Genomic DNA, 7,942 nt, shown 5'->3' on the forward strand with positions numbered 1-7,942 from the left:
ACAGTAACATGTTTAATAGCTAAATATTTTGGCACTTGAGCTTGAGATGGAAAAATAGATGAAAAGAGGAAGAAACAAGTGCTTTAATTAAGAATAATTATTTCTGAAACACAGAAGGAAAAGGTGGCTCATTTCGCCCAAAACTTGCCTTATTCAGTTGCAGCAAATGTCAGGTTTGTAACCAGATACTGTTGTAACGTATGAATTCTCAAAGTGCAAGGAGTCCCCAGCCCCAGCTGGGTAGTACTTTACTCACAGCCTGACTCTCATGTATCTGCCCAAATTCCTGGAGAATGCAGTTGGACTTGCAGCTCATATTTCATCTTCTGATATGATTTAAATAACACTGTTCTCCATTTTCAACTTACACCCTAAAACCTCCAAGCTTTAATTGTTTTACTGCTTACTATATTTCATTATTTAACATCCATTTATTTTATGAGAAAAATTGTGCTTACTCCTCTGTCTCATCTTAATGTTTTGCTGATGGCTAGACTGGCACTTTATTTATTTATTTATTTATTTATTTATTTATTTATTTATTTATTTATTATTTTTTTTTTTTACAAGAGCACAAATCCACTTTTATTTATTTACTTTTCATTAGTTTAAATCCTTGAGGGGTACAGCATCACGCGGATTCTGTGTGCAATGGCCTTAGCAGAAATGTTGCTTCGGAATTTGGCAGGAACCATGCCACTGTTTCCGTGGGCCCGAGTTACCTTTCCCCAGATTACTCCGGTTTTGTTTGGTTTGTCACCAGGAGTCACTGTGCTGTTCTTTGCTTTCTATTCATAAGCACATCTCTTGCCCAAATAGAATTCAGTTTCGTCTCGGGCATAAACACCTTCAATTTTAAGAAGAGCTGTGTGCTCTATTTGGTTCCGGAGACCCCGCTTATAGCCAGCAAAAATGGCCTTCGACCACAGCCTTCCAGACATTTGCCTTTTAGAAGTCCTGTTCCCAGCAGACCTCCACAGCCATTCATTTTCGTTGTTTTAAGAATCCAAACTATTTGTCTTCGTCTTTGGAAACAGCGCTGCTTTCAGGGGTCATTTCCCATAGCCCAGCCCGCTGTTCCCCCAGCCCTGGTGGCTGGAGGGCGGAGGTGGCAGGACCAGAAGCCCAGCCCGCGGAGGATGGCGCCCAGCACGCGTCAGCTCTGTCTTCATGGCTTCTTTCCCACGTCTGGGTCCTTGGCGATGGCTGGAGCCATCTTTGCTTGTCTCTGTGTTCAGTGTGTGTGACCATTTGGCCCAAGGGGTCTGCTGAACAAAGCGCAATTTCTGTTATGCCTTTTTCTTGGCAACTTTCCAAAAAAAGTTTAGGAATAAAATGAAAATATGAGAAATATATAATCAAAATATATTTTGATTTCTCATTTTTAAAATATCTACCTCTATATTTTACTAGAACTCAATTCTTGGCCCCAGATGACAACTGATTTTCCAAAATTGTTTCCTAAGCAATTTCTAGTACTTACTACTAGTTCACTACTTCCTTTGTATATATAGCGTAGACAATATCCACAGTATATTCCTCAAAATCAAGTTAAACAATCCATGATATGTTCAAGTTCCCTGTAATAAATTGAGCTCATATCTCTGTTGACTAATAAAATTAAGACATGTTTGCTAAAGATAAAAACTGTTATTAAAAATTAAGCTTTTTTAGTCTGACCATGAAAAGCATTAACGCAAACAAAACTATTATCATTAAATGTGAAAAGCTATAATATGTCCAGTTAATGGTTATCAACCTCATGTCCCACAATCACCATGTAGAATCTAACCTTTTAAAACATAGAATTATTTTCTACTTCTCTTTTGTATACATATTATTACAAATGACAAGTATTCAAGTATTTTAAATGCTTGAAATTTTAAAAAACAACTAATTAGCTTAGTTTATTTTATTCTCTTCTAACAAAAATTGGCTTTCATGTTTAGTTCAGTTCAAAAATAAAATGAACAACACATATATCCCCATGGAAGAGAAATAAGTATCTTTCCTGTCTAGAATATATCTGAATACATATGGCTTATGAGCCTTTGATAAATTTTGTCTTAATTCAAGACTGATGTGATGCTGAGTCACAGAAGGAATGATCCCAAGCTCTCTTAATTCTCCCTGAGTAGAAATGGCCCATTACTACTTTCAGCCTTGCCGCTGATAATTCTATAACCTTAGTCAAGTTACTCAAGCTCTCTAAGCCTATTTCCCCATCTGAAAATAGGCTAATAGAACCTACCTACCTTATAGGCTTGCTGAGAGATTTAAATAAGATAAAGAGTGCAAACCATTTTAGCAGTTTCTGGCACACAGGGGAGCTCAACAGATATCACTTACTTTTTTCTTACTTTGCTACTCCTTTCAGCTCATTTCTACCAAAACTCCAAACTTTTTAAGATAGGCAATACCAATTCCCTTGTGTGTCCTGTCCAGCTCCAGGGACATATAGGCCCCATATACTCCATGGTGAATTGAACTGACAATGAAGGGTGTCTTAGTCCATTTGGGTTGTGAATACAAGATACCATGGCCTTGGTGGCTTATAAACAACAGAAATTTATTTCTTACAGTTCTGGAGGCTGGGAAGTCCAAGATCAAGGCACTGGCAGATTCAGTGTCTGATGGGGGCCTGTTTTCTGGTTCATAGAATGCACCTTCCCACTGTGTCTCTGTGTCATGGTAAGGGCAAGCCAGCTCTCCTAGGCCTCTTTCATAAGGGTCTTAATCCTATTCCTGGAGGGCTCCACCCTCATGACCTAATCACTCCCCAAGGCCCCACCTTTTCATAATCCCATCACCTTGGAAACTAAGATTTCAACATATGTATTTGGGAAAGGATACAAACATTCAGTCCATTGCAAATGAACACCAAAATGATGTTACCATAGTTGTGGAATATGAAAGTGTTCATGTGTCATGGCATACCTAATAATTTCTCACATAGGTTGCTGAAAATTGAAGAAATAAAAGCTTTCATCTACATGCATTTTTAGCACCACCTTTTCTGGAAAAAATCCTATATTTTAATACTGGTTTATGCGGCTTATAGTACACTTAATATCCATTAAATTCTTGTAGAACTCCAGAGTCGGAAGCGTGTTTGCTGTCTTTCTCTATGGTGTTTTCTAGACAGGGTGGGACTGCCCTGGGGCACCATCAGACCTGTTCTGATAGACAGTGGGAGTGGGGAGGGTAGGAGAGAGGGACTTTTAAGGGAGGCACATCAAAACTTGCATGTTCCTTATGTTGATTGTGGTAATGGCTTAATGGTTGTATATATCAAAACTCATCAAATTGTACAATTTTTAAATATTAGCAGTTTATTGTGTGTCAATTATACCTCAATAAAGCTCTTACATTTTTTAAAATTTTCCTTAATGCTTCATATTATATATTACAAAGAGCTTCTTGCACTGTCTCTCAAGTTTGTCCAAAGGATACAATAAGAGGCATATGGCAATATAAAATATTATTATTAGCAAATCAAAATTTATTCAAACTTTAATACTGGAGAATGATGTGCAGGTGTAAATGTGAGAAAGGAGAGAATGAGAAAGAGCAGGAACTGGAAATGTTATTGAACTAAAGTCTGAGATCACCTACTTAAAACAGTCTTTAAATTTAATAAAAATTAAATTCAACTAGATGAAGGGAGATACAACCACAATTTCACAACAGTACAAAGTCAGCAAATATAATAACTAGTGAGCCCTCCCAGAAATTGGTCTTCACTGGTTGTAAAAGGAAATGTATTTGAGAAAAGTTTACTCTGTGCTTTAGGAAGCAAATAGAGACACAGATTTCAGATTTATGGAATGATCTTGACAAACACTCTCTTTGAACTAACTCTAGTCAGGTTCCTCTAAGTCCTCAAGGCCATGATCTTGGGCTCCATCGTTGGTCTGTTTAGCCCAGCTTTAGCAAGAAATCTGATGGGTTGTATATGCAAAATTCCCCCATCCTGGATATCTTATCACCCTGGCCTACCCTCAGCAAGAATTTTGTTGAATTGATCTGGCAAGAATCCACCTAGCCTTAATGCTTCCTTAGTAATTTTCTATCCACTAAACCACACCCTACTCCTTGATTATAAACTTCTACTTGTCCTTGTTTTTTTTTCTTTATATCTTTTTCCCCAGCTTTTTTGAGAAATAATTGGCAAATAAAAATTTTCTATATTTAATATTTAAGGTATAAAATGTGAAGTACTGATATACCTATACAGTATGAAATGATTACCCCTGTCAAGCTGGCTAACATGCTCATCACCTCACCTAGTTAGCTATTTCTTTTATCTTTTATCTTATTTTACTTTATTTAATTTCATGGTGACAACACTTAAGATCTATTCTTACCAAACTTCAAGTACACAATACAGTATTATTAACTATCATCACTATGTTGTGCACTTTAGATCTCCAGAACTTATTCATTCTATTTAACTGAAATTTTGCACCTTTTCTCAAACATTTCCCCATTTCCCTTACCCCCAGGCTCTGGTGACCACTAATCTATTCTCAGCTTTTATGACTTTGCTGTTTTTAGATTTCATGTATAAGAGAGATCATTCACTATTTCTCTTTCTCTGCCTAGTTTATTTCACTTAGCTTAATGTCCTCCAGGTCCATCCCTATTATCACAAATGATAGAATTTCCCTCTTTTTAAAGACTGAATAACGTTCCATTGTACCACATTTTCTTTATTCATCCATCTGTCAGTGGACATAATTCTTAAGGATGCTAGGATTTTCATAATAGTAAATGAGCACTGGCTTCAACTTAAGGTCACCAGCAGCATTAGCCCCTAACAAGAAAGTCAGCCTGTCATTTGAAGCTTTGAGGCCAGCCATTGACTTCTCCTCTCTAGCTATGAAAGTCCTAGATGGCGTCTTCTTCCAATAGAAGGCTGACTGAATATCTGTTGTTTAGTGTAGCCACCTTCACCAATCATCTTAGCTAGATCTCCTGGGTAACTTGCATTAATACCTTCTACATTAGCACTTGCTGCTTCACCTGGCACTTTTATGTTATGGATATGACTTCTTTCCTTCAGCCTCATGAACCAACCTCTAACAGCTTCCAACTTTTCTTCTGCACCTTCCTCACTCCTCTCAACCTTCATAGAACTGAAGACAGGGCCTGGTTCTGGATAGGCTTTGGCTTAAAGGAATGTTGTAGCTTTATTTTATCTTATTTTATGGTTTGATTTTTCTACCAAGACCACTCAAACTTTCTCTATAGCATCAATAAGTCTATTTCACTCTCTTATCACTCATGTGTTCACTGGAGCAGCACTTCTAATTTTCTTCAAGAACTTTTTCTTTGCATTCACAACTTGGCTAACTGTTTGGTGCAAGAGGTATAGCTTTTAGCCTATTTGGGCTTGCAATATGCCTTCCTCACTAAGCTTAATCATTTGTAGCTTTTGATTTAAATCAAAGCCACTTGATTTAAATTTAAATCACTTTAAAGTGAGAAATATATGACTCTTCCTTTCACTTGAACAGTTAGAGCCCATTGTAGGCTTATTCATTGGCCTAATTTCAATATTGTTGTGTCTCAGGAAACAGGGAGGCTAGAGGGGAGGGGGAGAGATGAGAGAAAGGCAGGCTGTACAACAGTCGGGACACATATAACATTTATCGATTAAGTTTGCTGTCTTATACTGGTGCAGTTTGTGGCACCCCAAAACAATTACAGTAGTAATATCAAAGATCACTCATCACAGATCACCATAACAGATACAATAATAATGAAAAGTTTGAAATATTGTAGGAATTCCCAAAATGTGACACAGAGACACAAAGCGAGCACAGGTTCTTGGAAAAATGGTGCTGATAGACTTGTTCATTGCAAGGTTGCCACAAATCTTCAATTTGTAAAAAATGCGGTACCTACAAAGTAAGTAAAGCAAAGCACAATGAAATGAAGTATGCCTATATAATTTAAGTGCTATAATGTCACTTGAAGGCAAACTAAGCAAAGTTAAAGATGCATAATATAAACTCCATAAAAACCACTAAATAATCAAAGAGTTATAGCCAATAAGTCAACAAAGGAGATTAAATGGAGTCATTTTTAAAAAATTAACTAATCTAACAGAAGGTAGGAAAAGAAGAAACAATAGAAAAGAAATAGTAAAACAATAGATTTAAATCCCAAAATATCAATAATAATAGTAAATGTAAATGATCTAAACACTCCAATTAAAATCCAGAGATTGTCAGATTGAATTAAAAAGCAAGATTTTACTATATTCCACCTACAACAAACCCACATTAAATACAAAGGCACAATTAAAAGGAATGAAAAAAACTATCATGCTGACATTAATTCAAAGAAAGCTGGAGTGGCTATATTATTCACATCGGACCAAGTAGAGTTCAGAGCAAAGAATGTTGCAAGGGCTAATGAGGGTCCATCGTAAGGATAAAAAGGCCAGATCCTCAAGCAGATGCACACTGCTAAACGTCTATGCACCTAATGACAGAGCTTCAAAGTGTCTCAAGATAAAACTGACATAATTGCAAGGAGAAACAGACAAATCCACAGTTACAGATTTCAACACTTTTTTTCTAAATATGATGGAACATGTAGGTAGAAATTTGATATAAACATAGAAGACTTGATTAACTTGATTTAAGTGACACTTACAGAGTATACCCAAAACAGCAGAATACACATTCTCTGCAATGCACATGGAACATTTAACTATTCTAGTCCATAAAACAAGTCTTAATAAACTTAAAATGATTCAATTCTTACAGTGTATGTTCTCTACCAATGATGGTATTAAATTAGAAATCAATAACAGAAAGAAATAAAGGATTTCCTTGTGTTTGGAAACTACATAAAACAGTTTTAAATAACTCATGGGTCAAAATGGAACTAAAAAAATTTGAAAAGATTTTAAGTTGAGTTTAAAATAAAACACAACACTTAAAATTAGTGGAATCTCCCTCATGTGGTACTTAGAGAAAATTTGTAGCACTGGATGCTTATCTTAGAAAAGAACATGGTCCAATCAAATCAATGACCTCAGCCTCTACCTTAAGAAACTACCTTAGAAAATAAAATCAAAAGTAAGCAGAGGAAAGAAAAAAAAAAAAAAGCACAAATCAGTGTGAAAATCAATAAAACAGAAAAGAAGAAAAATTTCAAAATTACAGAAAATTAGCGAACCAAACTCTGGTTATTTGAGAAGTTCTGTAATGTTGATAAACCTCCATTCAGGCTGATTATAAAAAGAGAGAGAATAAAAACTACCATATTGGGAATAAGAGAAGTAACATAACAACAGATTCAACAGATGCTTAAAAGATAATAAATGATAATTATGAACAACATTGTGCCCATACATTTGACAACTTAGATTAAGCGGACAAATTCCTCCAAAGACATAATTAGCTAATCTTATTCAAAAAGAGACAGACAGAAGAGCCCCATTTCTGTTACAGAAATTGAAGTTATAATTTAAAACCTTCCCACAAAGAAAACTCTAGGTCTAAATTGCTTTAGTGGAGAATTCTACCAAACAATTAAGGGAAAAATAATACCAGTTCAACTAATTCTTACCAATTCTTCTAGTTAAAGATAAAATTGAAAAAGGAGGGAATATTTCCTATTAATTTCTTGTGCTTTCCACAGACTTACAAGTGTGCCACTGGGATGACCAGTTAGTGGGAAGAATTTTATATTCTTTATAGGTGAAGACAGACAGATTTCAGTTGCTTTCCAAATTTATTCATGGGAATATCCAAGGAAAAATAAGAAAGTGCTTCTGGAATGTAAACACTTTCTAGGAACAACAGAATGTTATTTATATACCATTTTAGCAGTAGCCTCATGAAAAATGAGCAAAGGACTGTGGCTATAAATGCAACTGTTTGCATTATTATATAAATTCCTAACCATTTATTGTTTTTAAATA

The 7,942-nt window shown here is 35.6% G+C and overlaps 1 pseudogene; it reads right to left on the reverse strand.

The window, feature by feature from the left end:
• Positions 1-573: 573 nt before the first annotated feature.
• LOC123645815 lies at positions 574-974 on the reverse strand (annotated as a pseudogene).
• Positions 975-7,942: the final 6,968 nt, after the last annotated feature.

The sequence above is a fragment of the Lemur catta genome, chromosome 10, assembly GCF_020740605.2.
Source record: "Lemur catta isolate mLemCat1 chromosome 10, mLemCat1.pri, whole genome shotgun sequence".
NCBI classification, from domain to species: Eukaryota; Metazoa; Chordata; class Mammalia; order Primates; family Lemuridae; genus Lemur; species Lemur catta.